A 24420-nucleotide genomic window follows, 5' to 3' on the forward strand; every position below is an offset into this window, starting at 1 on the left:
AGTTTTTTAAAATTAATAGCAGAGAAGGAAATAACACTGGCACTTTTAGCAGAATTTTATCTGTTGGATTTGGTAAGAACGGGATACTCTGTATAAACAAAGTCTTGTTTTGTTATTTGTGTAGGGATCAGAACCATTGTCTTAGCTTTCTTTTCTCCTGACAATTTGTTCCTGTAATCTCCTTATGCTCCTACATTAAAGCCTTTGGCTAAATTGAGAGGTCACTTAACTGACAGTTTAAGCTAGACATTAGTAAACATAACAGGAGGCAATGGAGCAAGTCACCCCACAAAGAAAGAAAAACAATAAACAACGGGAATCTGTACTACCTCACCTACTACTTTTTATTTCTTTTTAAAAAAAAAAAATTCTTGCAATGCCTTCTTTCTTCCTCCACTTGCAAGTTACACCTGCTCATACTGAGTTCGTGATATGTAAAATAGTTTACACCAGAGTTGGGTTTGTTCTAAGGAGATCCTTGATATTGAACAGCGACAAGCACGTGAACTGCATGACTGGAGGACGTTGAGAGCCTGTGCATGTCCACGGTAGTGAAGTAGCAAGGCAAAGATTTGAGATGGGCCAAGTGACCTTGTTTTGGGGTGTGTAGGATTCCTTAAAGTGGCTCAGCATCAGCTGAAAGCACCTTTTCAAGTGCAAGGTGGATGGCGTTACAAAACCTTAAGCGAAAAATCACACAACAGGTAATGCTAGGTAACTCCTTCTCAGAAATGGGGACACGATTCACGACACTAGCAGATTGCTGCTTAGAGTCGGACAGAAATAACTGCAGCTAACAGCAGTGACTTGTCTGAACCACGGACCAGGATGTCCCGGGCACTCTCGGACACTCGGGAAGTTGAGTAGTTCCTGCCACGAGCTCACCCCTGGGCATCGGCCGCTGGACGGCTACTAGAGGAAGGAGCAACCACAGGAAACTGGTTTCAGCTACAGGGAAAACTGAATTTCAGTCAATGATTTCTCATGACAGCTGGGGCAATGCAGTCCATAGAGTCCACTGTATTGGATGGGGTATTTTCACTGCAGGGAAGCCAACTATGGAGTCATTTCCCAAAGACTACCAAGCAACACGAGTGCCTGATCATGTCAAAGAAGTGTTGCATAATTGTTCTCTCTCTTCTTACAAGTGATGTTCAGTAAAAATCATTCTCCTATTGCATTACTACCACACTAAAATAGAATCCCAAGGAAATAATCACCATCCCAAATTCCTGTCTCAGTCAAAGTTATGATCCTAGAGGCAGAGAAGCCCTGGGAACCTCTCAAAGGACTTTGCCATCACTGTTTCTCTGGGGAAAGATCATGGGCATTAACCAATGCAGTTAGTATGACATTTCAAATCTGTTTTCTGCAAGAACCTGACTTTGCATCTAAACAGATAATCTCTGGGGAAAAAAACCCTAACTCTGTGTTCTTCAAAAAAGGTTAAAAACATTTAGTATTTTGCCTTTTTCTGTGCACAAAATCTCTTTTTTTTTAAGTAGATGCCAATCAGTAGAGTTTTTTTGTTTAAGTCTGTCTCTGCATAGGGCTTGCATAAGCTGAAAAATGAGCAATTTGATTTGAGTCTTTCAATATAGTTGAAAAGTTTTTGTCCCATTGATACAGCGAGTCTCATTCTAGCAGAGCAAAACCAGGATTGCCTCACGCTGGGGCTAAAGCAGTACCACCAAGGTGCCCTGTTCTTAAGAGAGGAAGGGGCTGTGTTGGAAGGAATTCTTCTAAAGCACCCGACTACGGCTGCAGCTCCTCTGCTATCACATTTTCCTCACTATCTCTTTCCCCACTTCATCATATGATCCAACAAAGTGTCTCACCCATTGAATGTCTGGAAAATTTAATAAGTTTGATGAGGAAAAGTTTGTCCACCAGCTCTATTAAATTCACTGGGTTTCCTGAGAGAAGAGGATCTTTGAACAGCAGCAGGGTATATGACTGCAAGCAGACATTAATTATATTACGCAACTGCCCAATAGCACTTTTCTGAAATATCTGGAAGTTCTACTGCACGGAGAAAGTCAGCATTTTTTAGAGCAGTTTAAACGATAAAACAGAGTAGTAACCATCAGGGGAAAATAAAAATAGCTGTTCCTTCAAAATTTTTTGAGTGATTAGACTAATTTTCAACCTTTCCTGTACATGATCTATTATTTAAGCTCCCACCTTACCAAAGAACATCTCTCTATTCTAAACTTTTGTTTTTCCTCCATTATTGATGCATTTCTAACATACTGGATTTTTGCAAAATGCTTCTATAAGAGAGACCAGAAAGCAGGAGCAGCTGCAAACAAGGCTTCAGATGGCTGTGCCAGTTCTCCCGAGTGCAGTGCCATGTCACTGCTGCTATTAAGCATATTCCTCACCTTGAAAGCCAAATCAAAGAGAATTTTAAAACAAGGAATAAAATTAGAAGACCAAACATGTAGGGGTGAGGAAAGCTAGATCTCATCCAGTACTTACTAGGATAAGTGAAGTCAGAACTAGGCTTTCTTAATTATGATCTTGATGTTCTTTCCTATATTTGTATTATCGGGAAATAAAAATCAGTAAATGCTCTAACTACAACCTTATGTCAGAGGGAAAAGGAGGGAGACAGTCAAGTTTCTACAATTTCTTGGCTTTTCTCATATAACATATAAGCTAACTGTTGCTTCTTTTTTCCACTTGATCTCTTTGTAAGATTATCCTAATGAGTTTTCCCCCCATGATTTGAAGAACTGAATACAATGAACAAATTCTATTTCTAAACTGATTTTCTGGGCAAAATTTTCTGATTTATATTCTTACAGTTTCTTTTGGTTGTATTAGCACTTTCTTTATTTCCACACAGTTCTGGCTAATATAAATTTGTATTTGAGTAACATGTCATTCAATGAGCCCATAAACAAATTGGCATTCAGGGTATTTAAAAACTAGTAAAGTTTTTGTGAAAACACCTTTAGCAAGTGAGAATGCGTCTGAATGATTAATAGCCATATCTTGAAAATAGTAAAGATAATTCTACAAATCTCTTTTTTAGATTTTTAGATCTCAGTAACTTTCTGAGAAGCTACTGTTTAAAAACATGACACTAGTGTGAGCACAGAACATGAAGTGTGGGGTCATTTACTTTCAATCCTTTTCAAAAATATGCTGCACTTGCTTGTACAGCAGAACAACCACAGGGACTCTGAAAGGGTGCTGCAAAAATCACTGCTCTGTAAAGTCCTTGCTGGTTACTGTTTAGAAAAGGAATTTGTGAAGGAATAAAAGCACTCTTTCACCAGATTACAAAAAAGGAGGATGAAGAAATAGTTTCCAGTTGCTGGAACTAAAAAAGGCAAGGAAGTGCAAGTGCATGCAGAGGGGATAAAACACCATTCTCTTTTGCAAAGATGAAGGAATGATGAGCAGAAGGCGCTCAGGAAAATACTTCTAGCCTAGCCACAGGAAAGATTTGTATATAATCAACTTCTGTTTGCTGTATAGCTGTACCGACATATTTCCATGCAAGCTGATGTAGTTTTCCCTGCTTGAGTGGCATAGCAATAATAAATACATTTATTATTCATTAAATGACATCAAAGTACTTTAATATGCCTCAGCATTTCCAAACAGTGTTCAAATCACAGCAATACAATGCCCTTCTTGCCTAATTTGCTGTATTAACAGCTAAATATTATAGTTTGCAGTTTAAACTTTCTGAGTGCTGGAAGCAGGGGGTAATTTTCATCACTGCGTGTTACAGATAAGGTATGATGGGAGAGGTGGCATTGGTGGGACAGTGGGACCTCATCTTGCTGAAGTATGGGACCAAGCATCAAAATACGCACGCTCTCTGTGACGACACTGCATGCTGACCTCGTGAGTGTAAGGCAAGAAATTTAGGCCACTCCTGAAAATTTCAGCCAATGGGTTTGTATACAGAGCTTGAGCCCATCGAGACTCCTGTTTTCCAGATGATTCTCTGGCTAGTAACCTACATTTGTGTAAAATAACCACAAATCCTTACCAAGTCAGAATACTTTTTTTTTTTTAAGACCCTTTATATACCAGTGAACACTTCCAGAGAGAATGGAGAATCACTTTGGTATCCAGAGCCAAGCCCTTAAAAGGAAGATTTTCCCTTAAAAAAAGCAAACCACCTCCAAACCCACCCCAAAAACCCAACCCAACCCCCCCAAAAACCAAACAAAAACCCAGCCTTACACACAGCTCAGTTCTCCCTTATTTTAAAATAAGATTAATAAAAATTCACCAAGCTCAGAGGGTGTGAAGTGAGGAAAAGGATGTTTCTAAGGTAAAGGCACATCCATAGATAGGTGCTCTAGCATCTGCATGCATTGTTTTGTGTGGTTTGCTGGTTTTGTTGGGTTTTTTTATATACACATAAAAAAATAAGGAAGGAAGGAGGAATCAAGATGATTTACTCTTGTGGTTTTCTCTGCTTGCTGTTTGGAAGCAAGTCTTCACGTTACTGACTTAGCTGGCCACAGGGTCCCAGCCTACATTTGCAAGATGGAGAGCTCTGCATAGCATTTTCCTGAGTGCCACTGCATGCCAAAGTAGATAGAAGATGATTTATGGACTTCGTTGTTTATGGGGATAAATGAGGACAGAATTATGCCTAGTTCATAGTGTCCCAAATAATTCCTTGAGGTTATAAAGTTTGCACAGCGCTGTCTTACCATAGGTTTATGCCAGCATAAAATCAAAATAATGGGAAGTGAACTACTGAAGCGGAATGCATAGGGAACGTACCAAAGCACATAGTGCTATAGGAGATGAATTTATCTACAACTGAACCGTATCAGCCATGGAGAAGAACCAAGTTTTATTCCCAGTTAACACTCAGTGCTTCCAGTGAAACACTCCTAGATTGTATTATTGTCACCAAGTGCAGCATTTGGCAAACTACATAGACAAAGTCCTGCAAAGTTTAGAGTATAAGCAAATGAATCTGAAAGCTAAACAGTTTTTCTTCTTAAAAGATTAGCACTTGAAACATCTAGCAGCAGTTAGCAATGTTGTGTCCTGTTAAATACAAGGAGAGCAGTCATTCATCGATCTAAAAGCAGGCTGCAATACAATGAACAATAAAAGCAGGATACCCTACTCTTTAAGCAGCATGGAGATGACTGCTACCATTCTTGAAAAGAGTTCAGAGACACTGTAGACATAATCCTACGTGATTGAAGCTGGCAGTAGCATATCACCAAGATGCGAAATAAAGCTGAAAAAGAATATGCTACTCCATTAGTATTGGTGTTATTTACTGCCTGTCTCCCAAATAAGAATATGGAACACCAGGTCTTTTGAGAATGTTTCCCAGAGGTCTGTCTGTGCTGTCTTCTGAGTCCTGACAGTGAGAGAAATGCCATTCATGAATTTCAGCACATCCTAGAAGCTAAGGCTGATTTTTGTCATTTCTTAACGTCACTGCAGTTCAAAACTTAAAACAGAACATGAATCTGCTTGTTATAACTCTGGCCAAAGGCTTATTGTAAGGAGTTCTCTTTCTGGTATGTTAACTCTTGCTTTCATAGTAATAAGGTCAGGCATTGAAAAACTAGCTGTTGTTTAGGACAAATGCCACTGAAGTGGTTATATGAGGCTGTGGTCTCCGTAAGTGTGGGATAAGATTTACTATTCAGTTACAAAATGGAAAAGTCTAATATTTGTAAATGAAATGTCCTGTGTTAGGAAGAAAAGCTTGCCAAACTAGATTTCTATCTACTTGGTCCAAGGCCACAGTTATTTAATGTTTCTGTAAGCAGTAATGCTTTTGTCCTGCAAGACAAATACCCATTGATTTGAGTTTCTAATGACTGCTAGGTCGGGCTTGCTATATATTTGCTTAATTAATTTCTCTGACCTTCCTTCCATTTAATACTCAGGATGACAAACTTCCATTTTAACAGCTGTGTGGATGTTAGTCGGAGGCACTTACGATGTCAGAGGCTTTGTATTAATTTACTAAGCAAGTTATTTCAAGCCATTTTTTGGAAAATATGCCTGGTCAGCACAGATTTATGATTTGTTTTTTCAGCTCAGTCTGATATCATTTGTCACATGGATTTAAATTAATGCATGCACATTGACCTACAGGAAGGAGATGGTTACTGTTTCTTGAGATATGAGGAAATAATCTGAATTCCAGGGAGGATTTCAGATAAATGCATTAATTTTTAAAGTTGGAAAGTTCCTTCCTACTTGTAAATAGCAATGCTTCAATTTTTTCCTTAACATTCAATAGTAGAGGTAGAGATTGAACAGAGAAGTACCATATCCAGTACAAAGACTGCAATGTACAGGGTATTCTAGGTGCCATCCAGCAAACCAAGCAAATACTTAGAGCATGCATTTAAGTCTGACAGTGTGAGTTGGACTTTGGGTAAAAGTCAAAGGCGTAGGAATAGACTGGCTCCTAAATCCTGCCTGGGAACCCCTGTTCTCATTAAAGTCTATGGGAATTTAGGAACCTAAATGCAATTAGGTATCTTGGCCTTACTGCCTTACTTCTCAGGGCTGCCCTAAGTACATATTTAAAGTTAGGCATGTGCTAAAACCCTTATGTGAAAATTGCATTCAGATAAGTAATCTAAAATTAAAATATCAGTCTGACTCTTGTATGCTTGCAAATCAAATTTATTTTGACAACAGGTTAGCATAAGACATGGCTGAGACAGAGAGCCTAAAGCTAGGTGGATTGTGTGATTTAATGCTCTGCAATTAAAAGACAAAGCCCAGAGATGCTACTTTTCAAATGTGTGTGTTAAAGTTCTGCCAGGATTCTGTTGTCTGCATGCATGCCAGTAAACTGGAGCAGTTGTCATGCTACTTCATGGAAAATTGTTTAAGTCAATGATTTATTTAGTCTGTTTAAAGAAGGTGGGATAAAACACTGGGCTGGTATTGCCATGATGATTATGCTATTATTATTTTTTTTTAATTAATGTTGAGCAACCTGTACTGCAGCCAACTTCAAGACACTTCAGAAGTGCACTTCTCATTCTCTGCCTGGAGAACAAAAGCCTTAATTCTAGACAAGGGTAGGCTAAATAATATTTTCATTCTAGGACCCTACAGAAAACTACTTTTCCTAGAATCCTCCATGCCCAGGCAGTGAAAAGAGTGTCTTGATTTTACTGTCTCATCTTACAGGGGAGATATTAACTTTTTTTTTTTTCCCCCTATCTCTGAGAAATGAAATATAAGCCCAGAACAGATGGAGTCCCAGGTCTGAAGATCCCACCGAGGACAAACTCAAACCCTATCTCCATGCTTTTATAAATCAGTGCACTATTTACCAGGTTAGAGCCAGACATGGCCACTCTCACCCTACTGATCTGGGATAAATTATTATTTCCACCTGTCTATCCAAAACTATCCATCACCCTCCCCTTCCTGGAGGAGCCCTTGCAGTCTGCCAGCATAACTGCCCTTGTGGGCATGCCCAGACCTCCTCTGGGTTATTAAGGGGGAAGTTTCTTAACACTTTTGACAGAGGTGAAACAACACAGATTTTTATATCAGAGATTTGGCATTGGCGTAGAGGGGAAGGAAAGAAAGGAAAGAACAGCTGGGCACAATACCCTTGCCGTGGTTTAACCCCAGCCGGCAACCAAGCACAACGCAGCCGCTCACTCGCCTCCCTCACAGTGGGATGGGGGAGAGAATCAGAAGGGTAAAAGTGAGAAAACTCATGGGCTGCGATAAAGACAGTTCAATAGGTAAAGCAAAAGCCACGCACACAAGCAAAGCAAAAGAAGGAATTCATTCTCCACTTCCCATTGGCAGGCAGGTGTCCAGCCATCCCCAGAAAGCAGGGCTCCATCATGTGTAACGGTGACTTGGGAAGACAAACGCCATCGCTCCGAACGTCCCCCCTTCCTCCTTCTTCCCCCAGCTTTATATACGGAGCATGACGTCATATGGCCAGTTGGGGTCAGCTGTCCCGGCTGTGTCCCCTCCCAACTCCTTGTGCCCCCCCAGCCTCCTCGCTGGTGGGGTGGGGTGAGAAGCAGAAAAGCCCTTGGCTCTGTGTGAGCACTGCGCAGCAGTAACGAAAACAGCCCTGTGTTATCAACACTGTTTCCAGCACAAATCCAAACCGGAGTCCCATACCAGCTACTATGAAGAAAATAACTCTAACCCAGCCAAAACCAGCACAACCCTCAACTCAGCATGTCTGACCACTAACCTCTATCTCTTTCTAGCAGCTGAACTTTATATAACCACTGGAAAAGACTCCTTCAGCTCACATGGGAAACGGTGGGGGTTTTGGTGCTAGAGGCCACCGATATATTGCTGTTGCCCCACTATTGAGGTCAGTGGGACAGAGGCAGGTGACTGTCAGTACCAAGTGATAGTATCTGAATTGTGGAAAACCACGTTAATTCAAAGCTGCCTGACTCAGAGAAGAGAGCCATAGTTAACTGCAAACCCATCCTGGTGCAATGGTATAACACTCTGTTGTGTTAAATCCTTAATAGAAACAGTCTTCAGAAGCTATTTTAATCAATTAAGAACAGTTGGACCCTTTAGCACATGGTTACCATCATCTACTTATTATGTACTTAAAATGCAATTATGGACAGGAAAATAATGTTCGTTTTCTATTGACCTCTTTCTACTCCAGTGAATTAAGCCTACTTCTCATCTGCATTCAAAGTCCCAGCTGCTTCCTGACTGAAACAGATCCTGTAGGCTTTTTATATCCAGTAGCAATGCAGCAATGCCATATGTAAGGCCAGGGTGTGTGGGGGAGCTGGGATGGCTCCTGAATTATCAAGCTGTTCCAAGTTCCAGTGCAGAATCATTCCCAGGATGGTGATTCATGAGGTAGCAAAGAACCTAGATCCAGTTCCCAGGCTAAGTTTTCAGAGTTAGAAAAGCAATCTTGCTTCTCAAGCTTAAAAAAAAAAGGGGGGTGGGGAGATATGGTTTTTAGAGGCACTTTCTATAACAGAGCAGAGCTCTGAGACTATTCATTATCCAACAGATTGAGGGTAGAGTAAAAAGGGTGAATGTATAGTGAAGGAATTTTCCTAAACATATATAAATAGCAAACCATCACACTTTCACTGGAAGAAGCAAAATTTTCAGGAGGAACAAGTTACTATGCTTTGAAATGCATCTCACTTCAGTGACTGAAATATCTTCATACATAGTTTCAACAACTGACAAACCACATCTGAAATTCAGGGCAACGCGCAAGAACTCCTGAAAACACAAATGCTCGTATTCCCTAAATGACATTGATACAAGTTGCTTGCTACCGTAATTAGCTTTGTCAGAACACCTTGAATAGAAAGGAATGAAGGGGAGTCCCTGCAGCATAAACCAGCAGATACATGTACCAGAGCAGTGCGTAGTAAGGATGTCCCCAATTTCTTAAAAGCAGAACTGCATTCATTCCTAACCACTGTACTTACATTGTCATTTGATGGACAGATATGCATAGGCTAGCTACGTTTCACCTTTAGATTGCTAATACAGTTTCAAGGTTATATTTATAAGAAACCTGGCAAATGCTTTAATCGGTATCCACTGCAGTAGGTCACCAAGGGAAAAAAAACAAACCCCAGTGTAGCATTCAGGAACCTACTTCATAAGCTTAGAGAAGTTTTAATTTGGGACAAAACAGCCTATCAGGACTTAAGACTTCTGTGAAGACTTTTTACTTTAAACTATACCTTCAGTAGATACCAAAAGAATAATTTGAACACCATTCTTCGTGGTCAAGCTTAGGTTTTTATGCTACTACTGTAATATGTAAACACTTCCTACTAAAAATTGCATATCAGTAGAACTGGCCATATCGAATGTCAGATAATTGCTGGCACTTATTTTTCAAAGTCAAAATTCTGCTTGGTCTTCCCTTTGAGAAAATGAGGGGTTTATTAGTTGGCAGAGAAGGGCAGGTGATACCAAGGGGAATTCTGCTTGGGAACGCGATGTTCCAGTTAGAGCATCCTTTCTGGCAGTAAGGCTTTCCTCAGAGAGAAAGTTCAGCAGGGTTTCCTGAGACTGCTTAGCCCTCAAACCTGGATTGATGGAGGCCCCAGAAGATGTCGAGATGGTGCCTTCAGACATATGGACCCACCCAGCAATGCACAAAACCCACTATCTTTCTCACTGCATAGTCAGTGGTGACTCAGTGTGTGGCACTTGCAAAAAAAAAGTTGAGGGGGAGGAGGGCTGAAGTCTGTGCTAGTCACATCGCTGCATGGTATGGGAAATGCCAAGTGTAGGCTGTCAGCCTCTCTGGCCCACTGATTTCATACAGGTGTCTCAGAAGCACAAAGTTTACTCAGGCCAAATATCACATTGGGTCTCCCTGCTCAGTCCTGACCGACCAGGTGTCCCTGTGAATAATACTGCCCTTTATTTTCCTGCTCATGGGGGACATTTGCCAGAAAGATGATGACATTTGTCAGGCATTTGTGCTTTGGTTAACCCAAAAATACTGGGTTAAAGTGAAGCCATCAGAAGTTTCTAGCTGCCCGCAGTCTGCCTGGTTGAAGTCAATGCAGTTTTTGTGAGGCATTTTATTATTAAAAGAATTTCTCTAGAAATCAACCCGCCCACTGCCAGTCCAACGTTTACAAAACTAATTTAGTTCAAGGGTGCTTGCAGTCAGGTAAGTGCAAGCCAAACGTTATTCTCTGCTAGGGAAAAGTCATTCAAAGGAGGTACCTAGCAATGTGCAGACCATGTTTTAACACGCCCATAAAGTGCTATTTTCTAGCTTAGTGCTATATATCTCTTTGCTTTTGAATGGTTTGCAGTTGCAATGTTCATTCAACCCAGGAAAGACGCCCTAGGCAGCTCTACCATACGAGCCTCATTATTTACTCAGGATATCACTGCAGGGTTGCTGACCTTGGTAACGTTACATGCATCAGGCTGCTTGTGAGCTGGCTCTCCAACCGCCTTCCCTCACTCTATCTTCTTTAGCGACCAGCCAATACTTGTCTTTCCTACTTTGAGGCTTGGTGTATTTATAAGAACTAAATTTTACGGCAGTCTCAGGCTACTTTCCATCGCTGCCCGCCCGCCTCGAAGCTGCGGGTGCAGTTGGGGTAGTCATGCAAATGTAGAGAGATGCTTGACTAAATCTCAGTTTGCAGAGCAGCCTTAAACAGAAAGCACAGCCCTGTCAGGCACGGACCTGACTTACTGTGGGGCAATGTTGGAGGTTTGTGTTATTAAAGGAGATTCCTTGTGTCTTTGCTTAATACATTACTCTTAGTTAATAATTACTTTCATCTTACTCAGAAAAACACAAGTCATATGATTTTATTTGCCTTCCTTTAGAAACGTTAACTCCTAAACTCTGCTAAAATTGAGGTCTGTGCTTTCCCATTACAGGTGACTCGAACAATCCTGCTCTAAGTAGCCAGCTGGAAGCAAAACACGGCTCCTTGCCAGGTCCTGCCATAGAGAATCCCTGTGGCCTGCATTAGGTCCCACCGCACAAAACCTGAGCATCTCACACACCTTTACATCCCAGGCTGTACACACACAGAGGTCTCATTTTTGTGTCAATACAGAACAAAAAAAAAACCAAAAGAAAATGACTGGGCTTTTTTAGCAGAGAGGAAACAATTTTCCCCCAGCCACTGCAACCAGATAATTCTTTGTGTTAATCTGCAATGACAGGGGAGAAGATCACAGGCTTTGCTAATTTTGTGAATCAGCTAATGTCAGAAACACTGCAAAACTGATGAAAACCAGTTGGCCTTGCTCACCTTCCAAGAGAAGACCTATGCTGACCCACGATGGAGTTACAAAGGCTCTTTCTGCCACTTCACTCTCCCCCTCCTCAATCAAACCCCTGTTTTAAGAAACCTGACTGTTGCTGGCACAAGAGCAGGAGTAGCTTCTGAACCCAGCACTGATGGAATAGCACCAGGCAGAACTGCAGCTGAGCAACAGAAAAGCAAGTGCTGTTTTTGAGCTGTATGTCCTGTCCTTCCAGATGCTTCCAGACTCAGCTGTGACACATTGAACCTGTGGGAGATCTAGAGTCATTCCTTACCATAACGCACAGCACTTAGGACCATCTAGGAGACCTTGCAGGGAAAACAATCCAAGGAGAAGGAAAGAACGCTTAGTCCAAAAAACCCCAGTTTCAGATCTGCATTTGGACATACGTAAAAATTTGCCTTGGAAAAGGCTAGTTCTGTAATGAGGCATGACTGCAGTGCAGTTAGTTCCTATCCTAACATAAATCTTAACATAGAAGTACTCTAAACAAGGCAGGAGAATTTAGTTAATCCTAATGGTATCGTCATATCTTGCTCCCTGATAGTTTTAAAGATCATTGGCTGCATGCCTTGTACCGAGTTACATGTCTGGAGAGACGGTGTTCAACGCTAATTCTATCTTTTTCAGAACACATGGATTTGGGGATGTAATTTCTATCTGTTAGATGTGTACTTGTTTCTGGCCCAAAGTCAAGTGTTTTGCAAGACAGCTAGCTCCCATTGCCTGCATTTGCAATTAACTAAACCTCCAAGAGCACAGACACAAAATGAGCCTGTGACAATAAATAAACAAATACCAGTCAGGGGGCGGGCAGAGACCCACTGGGACACATCTCACCTTATTATTCATAGGACTGAGCTGTTTGAGCTTACTTTCCTTTCATGCATGAAAAGCTTTTGAGGAATCTCATTATTGTACTGAATATGTAAATATAAAGAGACAGAGTTAAACTAGAAGCAAAGACCAGTGCCTGGTTTTAAAAGTATTAGAGCTATATTACTTAAAGATATAGAGATTGAAGCTGAAATTGGATCAGATCTTTAATAGTTTCTCTTTTTTAATAGGGAGTTTCCAGGAGTCAGCCTGAAAGCATTTTAGCAATCAAAGAAATAAGAACATGAAAACCTGTTGCTGGGTCAGACCAGTAGTCCATCCAGCCCAGTACTCTGTCTCTGGTAGTGTCAAGGGGAGATGCTCATTAGGGATATCATGTAAGCCTGGCCACATTTGGCACTCCATCCTCCAACATCCACAACTATTGTATTGGGGAAGTTATAGGGAAGACCTCTGCTTAGTGCTTTCAGTGTCTATTTATGGACCTGTTGTCCATAACTCATCCAACCCCTTTGAGCCTGCTGGTACTGTCTCCAGTCTCCTGTGATGGCAAGTTTTGGAAACTTACTACCTGCTGAATAAAGAAGTACTTTTTTCTGTTTCAAGCTGATTTCCTGCTGGTTCCATTGAATGCCCCCAAGTTTCCCTATTTTGGAAACTGGTGAATTTTTTTAATTAGGAGGAAACCATTTTCCCACCCAACTGATCTTTTTGTATAGCTCAAAAGTATTATTCCTCAGCCACCTTTTTTCCCAAACTGAAGAGTCCCATCTTCTTCAGGCACATGTAAAGCCACTAATCATCCCTATGAGCATTTAGTTGTTCTTAAGAGAGCTCCCTAATAGAAGGCATCTATTCCTCAGCACACAGACCTACTTTCAAATTACAGCGATCCTAGTCCACCAGAAACCTAAATAATAAAGGTGGCTAGAAGGGGAAAACCAGCATTTAGGCTTGGGACATTCGAGCACATTCAGAAGTTAGCGTGATCCCTGCCAGGGAGAAAAGACCTTCCAAACTGCTGAGTCAGTTCAGGCAAGCCCTCATCGCTCCCTGTACATTAGGTTCACTTAAAAATGTTCCTTGTGGTAAATGGCGCATTAATAAGGTATTGGCTGTATAGGACTGTCAGATGCTGTGCCAGTAACACAGTTTTTTATAAATTGAACATGTACAAAGGTTCTGGCAGTTTGATTCCCAATGACCCACTGACAAGCTACTGATCTAGCTGAAGATGTGGAGATGGAATGTAATTGCACACAATCTTTTTAATCAAGGACTACACTTCCAATAATCTGCTGCACTGACAAAGAAAACAACATCAGGCTGTAATACACGGCTGGAAACAAAGCTCCTTTCAGGACAGTCTTAATTAAAGAGTGGCTCTGACTATGAGTTTTATAGAATAGTCAATGAGCTTCCAGCTGAGGAAAGGACCTTTCTTGAGGTGATGAAATGGCTGGACGTGTACTTAGAGCATGATCAGAAAAAAAACCCACATAGAAACATAAGTAAAACTCAGGCCACGGGCTGTATTTGCTAATACCATCAATAAAGATTGGGATGAGAGGGAAGGAGGGAATGAAAAGGCATTAATCACCCCCAAAACCCCAAGCACAAAGCAAGCTATGGCCAAAGCTATCACTAGCACAGATCAGAGCTGCTCCAGGGATGCTGCATTACAGCCTAACTTGCAGCAGCCCCCCAGGGCTCGGGTGCCTGAGGACTGCAGACTTGGAGGTGATCCAGGGAGCATACCCCAGAAATGGGAATGGCGACCAGGGTAAGAGCCATTGGGTGTCTTTTCACCACTTGGACAATCTTCAATGTCAGGCTGTGCTGGTGGTCACTAAATCGGTATTCCGTCCACCTCATGCCACTAAAGCCCATTCAGAAAGGGGCCAATTGCTTTACCATTCTCAGAGATCATTTTTGACTGTTCTCTGTCTTTGATTAAACACAAACTGTATTTTACACCCATCCATCTGGCACTTCTCATAAATATATTCTGCAGCTAAAAGATACTCGACGTTTATGAGTTTATTTTGTCATCCCTCTATATAACCACGTTATAGCAGAATGACCTGTCACAGAGGTCAAGCAAGTTTAACAGTATTTGCATGGGCTGCTCTTTGCCAGCCAGCCTCAATGCCAAAAAATAGTCTTGGAAACATTTGATTTACTAGCACAGATATAGCGCACATGTCCCGTGAAGGGCAGGAGACAGAGACCGTGAACAGCTGGAACTTAGACTCAGGAACCTGACTGATCCTTGCTCTTCTGAGCAATGGGCCATTTATCCTTTCACCCATCCTTGCTCGGTGACACACAGAATTTGGAGGCTGCTATATTTGTTATCTACCTACACAGAGCTGGAGGCTAGAGCTCAATTACCCTTAAATTTTTATCAGGATCCTTCACTCCTGCCAGAGCTGTCATGGAAATGTAATGCATGTCCTGCCTCAAGGTTTTGGTTCATTTGTAATAAAAATCATCTGGCCTCTCTCTGAAGGAAAATGCAATCCATCCCCATGGGGAGACAGTTGAAAATATAGTTTATCTGGATGCCAACTGGATCCTCATCAGAAAGAAGCTTTTGTGCAGTATTCACGTGCAGAACTGTACGGAAAGGGGGTGTGTGTGTCTGAAAATGGGAAGATTTTCTGTGATGTTGAATTGTTTGGCTGGTAGCACTGATTCCAGATGGTGCTCCAGGCACTCAGCATCTCTGAAAATGGGCCAATTTTCCTTCTCCCTGTTCTTATAGCAGAAAGAGAAAAACTGTTCTCTTGAGAAAAGAAAACAGGGAAAAACTAGTAATGATATTTCTACTTCTCCTGTTGGCAAATTATAACCAAAATTAGCTAACATGCTACAACAATTCTGGCTTTCCAGCTGGAGAGGGTGAGGAGCAGCGAGCTTCTCTGGATGTCTCACGTAGCACAAAGCACTGCTCCCTGAAACAACCCTAACCCAAACTCATTTCAGATCACCTGGGGCCCCTAACTTTTCATTTCAGATCTTCAATTATTTTTTTCTCCAATTCCTCATACCAGTGAAGAGAGATAAATCTGTTTAAGTACGGTTGTTTTTGCCAACATTTTCTAAGCGTTGTTGGGTAAGGATCAAAACCACTTCTGGGCTTTGGGGCTGTTCTTTCTGTAGGTCCATTTTTGCCCAGTGACCTGGGAACAGATGCTGAACAGCATATAATGTCATGTCCTGCTTTGCAGTCAAATCCGTGTTCCTACACAGGAGCACCTCTACAGCCCATCGCTTACTCATTCAGTCTTCAATACTCCTTTGCAAAATTTTATCAGTTTAAGATACAATGTAGTTCAACTGGCATCACGCCTCTGATTACAAGACCACAAAGAAACGGAGAAATAGCACAGTAAATTATGTGCATGAGCACAAGCGACAAACTTCACCCTACCTGTTCCCCGCAGACTAAACCGGTTCTGAAAAGGAACAAACACGAGCAGTGTCTTTGATGGGAGCCCTGTACAAAACTTGTGTCATTTTATTTGCAACCAAAACACACTCTGGACTTTGAGTTTTATTTTTGCTTATGTTTATGTGATGAAATCCCTCTACACACAAATTCCTGAAGTATCAGAAAAGTCTGTATTAAAAAAGTTTATGATGAATTAGTTATCAATATGGATTGATGAGCACTTGCATACACAAACCTACATCTTTTACTACAGCAAAGCTACCTGTAACTTTTTTTTTTTTTTTTCTGTTTTGCCTCTGACTTATAAAATCAATACCTTCTTGACTAGGAGTTTCCTTCATTAGTGAGAATTTAGCTTTTCATTTTAAGTGATTGATTCAGAAATGAAGCAGGGCTATGTGATTTCTTCATGCCAATGTTTGTGGCAGTTCTTCAGGTGTAACCCCGCTATTTTGGTAAGCGTTCATCCACAGTACTTTTCCTCAAACATCAAAGCATTGATACAGCCTCAATCTGACCCAGGCGCATGTAGCCTTTCAATATGAAAGGGCAAAAGATGTGTCTCAGAGAAGTATCCTGCAAGTTAGAGAATATTGGACATCACCACCACAAAGTAGATATTCATGTAAAAAGGAGTTGCTGTTCTTCCTTGAAGTGCACCTTTTGGTTTTGTAAAAAAAAAAAATAAATAAAATCTTCAGAGCAGGAGTGGAAAAATTATGTTTTTTCTTTTTTCCTCCCTGTCAGCTTTGCTGCAGTGAAAAATTTCCACATAGCTTTGCTTGTAGTTCTCCTGGCTAACAGCTGCACCTTAATTTATAAAATAACTGACAGGACCAACAGGCATGTTCTTCTTCTTCCATAGGATTTAAACAGCAGAGAGTTTAAACAGCAGATACACCATTAAAAAGAGTTCATATCATATCTATTCAGACCTTACAAGCTTGGCTTAAAAGCCAAATCCATTTGTTTTTCTAAAACTCCTTTATGTTTGCTAGTCACCATGATGAAAGGGGATGCACACACTGTGCATCATAGCACTGACTGATAAGAAAAGCAGCTTCGGATCCCTTATCAAAATACGTATTGAATGAAGGACGGTCCTGCTGCAAGACAGACGTTCCTTTTCAAGCCCATCTAAACTTTACATACCATAGGTATTGCTTTGTGTTTTCCTGGCATCATCTCCTAAAGGATTTCAGTCCCTGATGGATCAATGTTCCCAACAGCCCCCTCGGGTAGAAGGGAGTACCACAAGGAGGATGGGTTGAACCATGTTACAAATCACTGCAGCTCTCACACCCACAGCAGAAACGCAAATAGGGAACTAAAGAAATGTCCCCGCAGCATGCACAGGAGACACGGATCTCTTTTTCCCAGGGCTGAGCTGGGCTATCAGCTCGCACATTGCTCAGAGCCTGGCCAGCCGAGGACAGTACTAGGGAGGTGTAGCAAAAACTCCTCGACTGGGGTCTGAGGGAGCAGTGGATGTCCTTTCTTCTCTTGCTCCCTTATGGATTGTAAAGCAGCTGCTACAAAGACAACATTACAGCCTCAGGCCTGGCTTACCTGCCCTTGTTAACTAGTGCCTTGCTTAAGCCCCAGCACTTCCCACTGTCGTGCCCCAGTAGCCAGCAACTCATAAGGTCCATCTCTGATTCTACCCCACTTTTTTACCTCTGAACTACTTTTTCCAGTCTCTGAAAAAGGTTCCTAGACATTCTCAGGCTCTCACTTCAGCAAAGTTTAGTCAAGGATTATCCGCACAAGTTGAACTTTGGGAGACTGGAGGTGGTTTTCTCTCCAGAACCCAACTGTCCATCAGTTTGCTCAATAGCTCTAAACAGCAACTTGCTCCCAAGCACAACCATCTATTTTTTTTATCTTTTCTTAACAAGTAATACCACATGCTCCTCAAGTGAGTGAGAAATGATTATTTGATTTAGGATGCTCTGAAATTATAAGCAGCCCACAGTTATTTTAAATGTATGTTCCATCTTTTTCTCAATGAAGATTAATGTTATTCCTGGCATGGGGCTATGTAAGAAGGAAATATTTGTGCAACAGCAATTTTTAACACCTTCCGCAGATTGATTTATGCGTTTATTTGGTTTCAACTTTTTGGGCACCCATAAATGATGTCTTTAGTCTTCTGAGGGAATACTGACATCCAGTAATTTATGACTGGCTAAAAGCAAGTGTGTTGAGGGAAAACTATTTGTCTCTTGACCATAACTGAGTGGGCTAGATTGAATGAATGAGTTTGCATAAACTAAGCTGAGCATAAAGATTTGAAGTCAATACGTAAAGCAAGCAAAAAAAGTCAAAAGCAAACCAAAAAGCCAAACAGTGGGTTAAAAACAAAGATTAAACCTGCCTGTTTGCTACAGGTACGTAGGAGAAATCATGCTCATAGGAAGCCAGAGTTACTGAAATAAAGTATTGATTTTCTGCTGAAAGAACTGTAAGTATAAAAGGACAATTAATTTTTAAATGAAAGTAACGGTCATATTATTGCTCTCTGGATATAGAAAGAAGCTCATCTGTCTATATCTATCTACAGCATTTGACTCTGTGCTCAGGGGCAGTGAGATTTTAATCGAAACTAGATTGTTAAGAATATTAGAGTACGATTAAGTGTCCCAACTACTCTTTTATAGATCTGAACTTCAAATTGAAGGTGAGTTCATTTCACACACACACACACACACTACACACCTGAAGCAGCACTTCAGCTTCCTTTCCTGCCATTCACCTCTGCTCCCTTGCCTGAGCAACACCCTGTCCTGTTGAGTCCCCTCACCTGGGATTTGGGGTCACCTTTGGCTTGTTCTTCTCTCCAGCCTTCACATCCCACACCTTAAAATTCCTTTCCATACCAACTTCTCAGAGTAACCATTTCTGCAGGCATCCTGAAAACAACCAGGCAGGCTCTTACCACCTCACAGCTTTAATTACTACAGCCTCCTCTCCTACGGCTTTGACAAACATCTCTCCCTACCACTGCTCCTAATAGCACTGCAGAGGTCAGCTCCTGCTCCTTCTCCCGGAGCTTCGCCCAGACACCCGCGAGCCACCTCCCTTTCCAAGGGCCACAACAGCCTCTCCCCAGCTCTTCCCACCGTCTATCCCCATTATGAAAAGGCCAGTCCGTGCTTCCCTTTTGCCCTTGTTCCAGCATCTGTCACTCAGTCAGCACCCAAATCCCCTTCAAAGGTGGGAGAGGAGCCCTGCAGAGGCTGTCTGCAAAGTAAGTAAAACCTCGCTGTCCTGCTGGTACTCAAGGTGTTGAGTCATCAGCCTTGGGTCCCCAGCCACTACCTGTCTCACCATCTGCTCTCCAAGCCAAATATTGTCTTTTCTTCACCCTTAGACTGTAAGTTCCCTGGAACGGTTGCTGTCGTTTTGGTCCATGCGCACAGAGACCTTAGCATGGTAGGTACGGTTCATGGCAAAGTCCTGATGCCCATATAGCAATGAAGAAAAGTAAGGTTTTGAGCAATCTTTCTGTGAGTTGATAACTGGTGCTGCTGAGCAGGAGTTCTGGACTTTGGGCCATAAGAAATTTCAGAGCGTTAACAAAGTTGAGTGGGAAAATGGGTTTGTCATCCAGCAAGTTTTAAGAGTTTGTCTGGTTGAAATTATTTTGTGTGCATATAAAAAAGAGTATCACCCCATATCAGACTGAAAAAAAATCCAAATCATTAATAGTTTTTAATTCCTGGTATATCAGTTCAGATCGATCAAATAGTTTTGTTTAAGCAACTGAAATGTTTCACTTTGATTCTGACCATTTTTGTAACAAAAGGTTAAAAAAATCCAAAAACTAACTAATGATGCAGACTCCTGAGCAGTATCAATTCAGACCTGGTTGATCTTTCACTATGAATTAAAAATGGGATTTTTGCTTGTTTAAGAAGAAATAAAGATATGATGACTTTGGCCTTGAATGTCGTTCTTTGTGTCATAAATGTTCTTCCAGGGAGTGTTTGACAAATAAATCCATCTTGTGTATGACTGTATCCGATTGCCTCAGGCTGTCACTGGAGCGATTCCCGACCGCTTAACGAATCTGTAACGCCCACATCCTGCGTGATGAGCAATTGTGAATTATTATTTTTTTTTCCAGAACACACCGGTGAGGAGAACTGCTTCCAGGTCTGGGTGAACGTGAACCTGAGTGGAGCCTGAATGCCGTTAAAGCCACATTGACTAACAAAACTTTTAAAATATGACTACAGTAAGGATTTTAACTCCACAATGCTGCCATGCTGGGATGTGACAGGCTTCCTCCCCAGGTCTGGAAGGTAGGGATCTGCTTGCATATATGAAATCACATAGTTTCCCTTCCCTCCCTTCCCCTCCCTGCACATCTGTTGTTTTGGGAAAGGAGTACAGAAGAAAAAAAAGAAAATGTTTTGAAATATATCCTATGGGTTGAGATGAGCAGAAAGATGATTAACCAGCATAGGAACTGGTATGGTTTAGACCAGCTCTCTGCAATATATGTGGGTACATTATTACCTTTTATTTGAAGTGACAGTGCTAAGATTGTCAGGTCTGGGAAAAAAACGTGTCTTTTAAAGTATCATGCATAGGTAAGAATGACTGCAAAATTCAGCCACACCGATGAGTACAAATGTTACATAGAGTCTGTAACAGAGCTGGTGTACTGAAGAGGATGCCAACATATCTCTTTCTGCTTGTGTACATAAGGTCATAAAAAATTAAAATATCCTCTCTTCTGTGGCAATCCCTCATGAAAAGAGCACTGGGAAACACAAAACAAACAGCAGAGCAAAGACAAAATGCTCAGGATGGATTCTTCATTGAGGTACCAAAGCTCTTTAGCCCCAGGCCATGGTCCCTGACCATTCTTGCACATGACTGCCAGGCTGCAGGGTCTGCTGACTGCAAGAATGGTCAGACAACAATAAGCTGGGCAGACCAGGGCATCAAAATGAGATGATGCCGACCCCTCTGAAGAGACACAGCTGCTGCCTAGTCCTGGCCCTGGCCCCCACTTTTGGTACTGAATCACACTGCCCACCACAAGCCAGCACAGCTCCATCCGTGGGATGATGAGTCTGCCTGCAGCACCCATCTATTCTCAAAGGAGTTAGAAGGGGAGAGATTGTATTGAAACACCTGAGGATTTACAGAAGAGCATACGCTCAGGACTGCTAAACTGCCTAATAGTTTGAACCAGGAATTGCCCTTCTTCATCTGTTGGCTTTGTTTAAACCAAATTATATTTTCAACAAATCTGAAGAAATTAAAAAAATATAATTCTACAGCTCGGTGCTGACAAGCTGGAAAAAAAAGTCATTTTCTACAATTCAGCTATTCAGAGAAAACTTGATCATTCGAGTATGAGATTTTATAATTGTTTCTGCTAATCTTTCCCCCCACACACACATATGCTGTCAACATCGCCTGTGCTGGTAAATAAGAGCAAATCATCTAGCCAACCAGTCTGTAGCCAGAGCGAGACTTAGTTTCAATAGCACTGACTGATTTCACAAGCCACATGGGGATCTGCAAAACCATTCTGCTAACGTACACAGCACGTTCCCCCCCATGGCTGAGATAGATGGTAGGATGTGCAGGCAGAGCCTCCTCCAGCACGGACCAACTCTGCTTCAACCTGTAAGACACTTCCACCTCCAAGCCTGGCTATACTGCTGGGCACCAAGGAAATGAAAGGGGAGGTTAAGGCACTGGCCAAGCAAATGGGAAATAAGCAGAACAAGTTGTTCAGCTATTCTAGAGATGGAAGACCACAAGTACCTGGCAGACAGCGGGGAGCAGCACGTAGCTGCTGTACCCTCCCTCCCTCATGTATGTAAGCACATCATTGCCATGCAGCAGCCTCAGCTGTCTGTGCTGGGAGACACAAGGCACGTTGGATATTGACATGCGAACAAGCTTGTTCCCTCCCTATATGCTGCTGTATCCACAGGCAGATCCCTACCTGCAGTGGTGCTAAAGGGTTTTTAGGAAATAATAATCAAACAGCATGCCCATGGTAAAACCAGGGAGCTGGACTTTCTCAGGAGGAACCAGCCCTGGTGAACACATGCAAATAACTCCTTTCACATCTGAGGACCATCTCTTGCTGGTCCTCAGATGCGTGATCTAGAACAGTAGTATGTTCCAGCAATAATAAATTAATCTGGAGACAACTGCCTCAGACTCAAGCCCGTTCCAGCACTTAGCACCATTCAGCACTAATAACTGTCTCTACACTGCCAAGCCCGCTGAAATGCAATTGCAATAACTAACAGCATAGAACACCAGCAAATGCCTTCTGACACCTAATCCACCATGTGACTCGGATGAGCACGAACATTATGTTGGTGCGGCTCTGACGAGCTGGACCTGCAGAGGAAGTTTCCCCCTCTGACAATGCTGGTGCGCAGACAGATTCAGGTGAGCAGTCAAGCTGTGAGTGAGGAGAGCAACTTGGAAAGCCAGGCCCTTCTGGCCAGCCCCAAGAAATACATTCTCCATCACTAATGACTTAATGTAGAATAGTAGTCACAGCACAGAAATGTTATCAACTTCACGGGGAGAGCAGAAGGATGGAAGACAGGTAATGTATACAACTTCAAGAATAGAGCTTTTCTGGAAAAAAATATTTAAATTTCCACTGAAATGCTGGCTTTTTGGCAAACCAGATCAACTTAAACCTGAAAGCATTAGATCCAAGCTATCACTGTAATTTCCAGTGCAAACTACAGCTCAGATGCCATATGCTTTTACTCTGCTCTCGGGGTAAAGCTTTCTGCCTGGCGTATCCTCTCCACAACATGCTTTTCCCTTCCCATAGGAGAGGGGGCTGCATGACAGCTCAGGCGTTTCATAGGAAACATCATCCAGCCACAGTCCTGGGGGCAGAGGCAAGCAGAAGGATGCAGCACTTGAACCACAACTCCCATGAGATGGTGTGATGCCATTTTGAAAAGAAAAATCTCCAAGGGATGGATGTCTACTTGAAACCTCAGATGATTTTCCGAGTAAATGATTCATCTTTTAGAAGAAAGTACATTTGATTGAAAATGCAGGTTTTCATCAAAGATCAGTACTGATGGAAATTACCAGGCAGTTCTGATATTCTGCAGGAGGTAACAGTGTGAAATAACAACACACGGTACAATAGCCAGAATGTCAGGAGGGAAAAATCAAATCCCTCCTTGCTGGACCTTCAAGGACTGGGCTACATTAGTAGTTTTGATAACATTTTTTTTCTTTTGCTCCACAAAAATGTATCCACACTTAATACTCAGCCTTGCTGACAAAGTCTTGACTCTTTTTCACCAAATGAAGCCATAAACTGTAATGTAAGATCTCTTGGCTGGTGAAGTCGAGTGTTAATAGAGTCTTCTGGGAATAATAGACCTCTGATCAGGCCAGGTGAGCATTACATGCCTGACCCCACTCCTCAATGATTTCTTCATGAGCCCAAACTAGCTGGTCCATCCTAAGGATGTGACTGTTAAATACATGCGATGTCTGCTTGGTTTCATTCACTTTGTGCCATCAGCTTCTCTTTCATCTCCCTGCTGCAGGACTGGCTGTCACAGTAATTTCTGTGCTTTCAGGAAATTAAAAAAATCTGCCATTCTTGTGCTTAAAATAGACTAGAGGGCCCAGCTGATTTATACTTGCCTTGTAGGATCTAAGAGGTGGTGAGATGGGAAAACAATTTGAAAGGAGTAAATTATGAGACAGAGAAGGAACTGTGAATTTTTAAAATATAAAGGTCCTCGGTTCACTCTGAGAAAAATGCACAGGGCACAAGAGTTCAGGAGTCACTGGGACACCCACTCACAGCTGGCACAGCTCGATGATGCAAGAACACGGTGCTCCAGCCAGATGTGAACCGCTACTGCAATAGCCCTGCCAGCAGCATCAGCTCACTGGAAACGTAACGAGGCAAACTTGACTATGTAGATAAAACCTGTACTTGGGATTTCCTCACTGCACTAATGTAGTTATAGAGACCAACCGGACCATCTGATACCCAAGTTTCACCCAATTCTCCCTGTGGTTCAATATCTTCCCTTTCCCATCTCTGTTCTCCAAATGAAGCAGTGATCGGTTCTTAGATTGATTATTGCATTTGATGTGAACAACTTCTTTGTCGTTGTTTGCTTTAAAGAGGCATTCCATATTCCTGCTCTTTTACAGTAGTAACCCTCAACACTTCTACCCCCCACCTTGGCCAAAGGTGGATGTCAGGCAAAGTTTCCCCCATCCCTGGGCAGTGACTCAATTCCATGAGTCAGGTCAGTTCCTCTCCTTCAGCATCATCATACAAAGCAATTTGCATTAGCAGCTAATGAACTATC

General features: G+C 42.0%; 1 protein-coding gene across 5 annotated transcripts in view; it reads left to right on the plus strand.

Annotated features, from left to right (window-relative positions):
- Positions 1–24420, plus strand: part of CTXND1 (cortexin domain containing 1) — a 38153-nt gene that overhangs the window by 9402 nt on the left and 4331 nt on the right. The window contains exons 1-3 of one of the 5 annotated variants that reach the window (XM_069798423.1): positions 19089–19316; positions 19440–19501; positions 20196–20373. The gene's annotated coding sequence lies outside the window, so the exon portion shown is untranslated. Of the gene's footprint in view, positions 1–19088; positions 19317–19439; positions 19502–20195; positions 20374–22898; positions 23171–23209; positions 23483–24420 lie in introns of those variants that run through there. The other 4 variants (XM_069798421.1, XM_069798422.1, XM_069798420.1 and 1 more) reach the window with 4 other exon arrangements.

The sequence above is a fragment of the Haliaeetus albicilla genome, chromosome 12 (genome assembly GCF_947461875.1).
Source record: "Haliaeetus albicilla chromosome 12, bHalAlb1.1, whole genome shotgun sequence".
In the NCBI taxonomy this organism is placed as follows: domain Eukaryota; kingdom Metazoa; phylum Chordata; class Aves; order Accipitriformes; family Accipitridae; genus Haliaeetus; species Haliaeetus albicilla.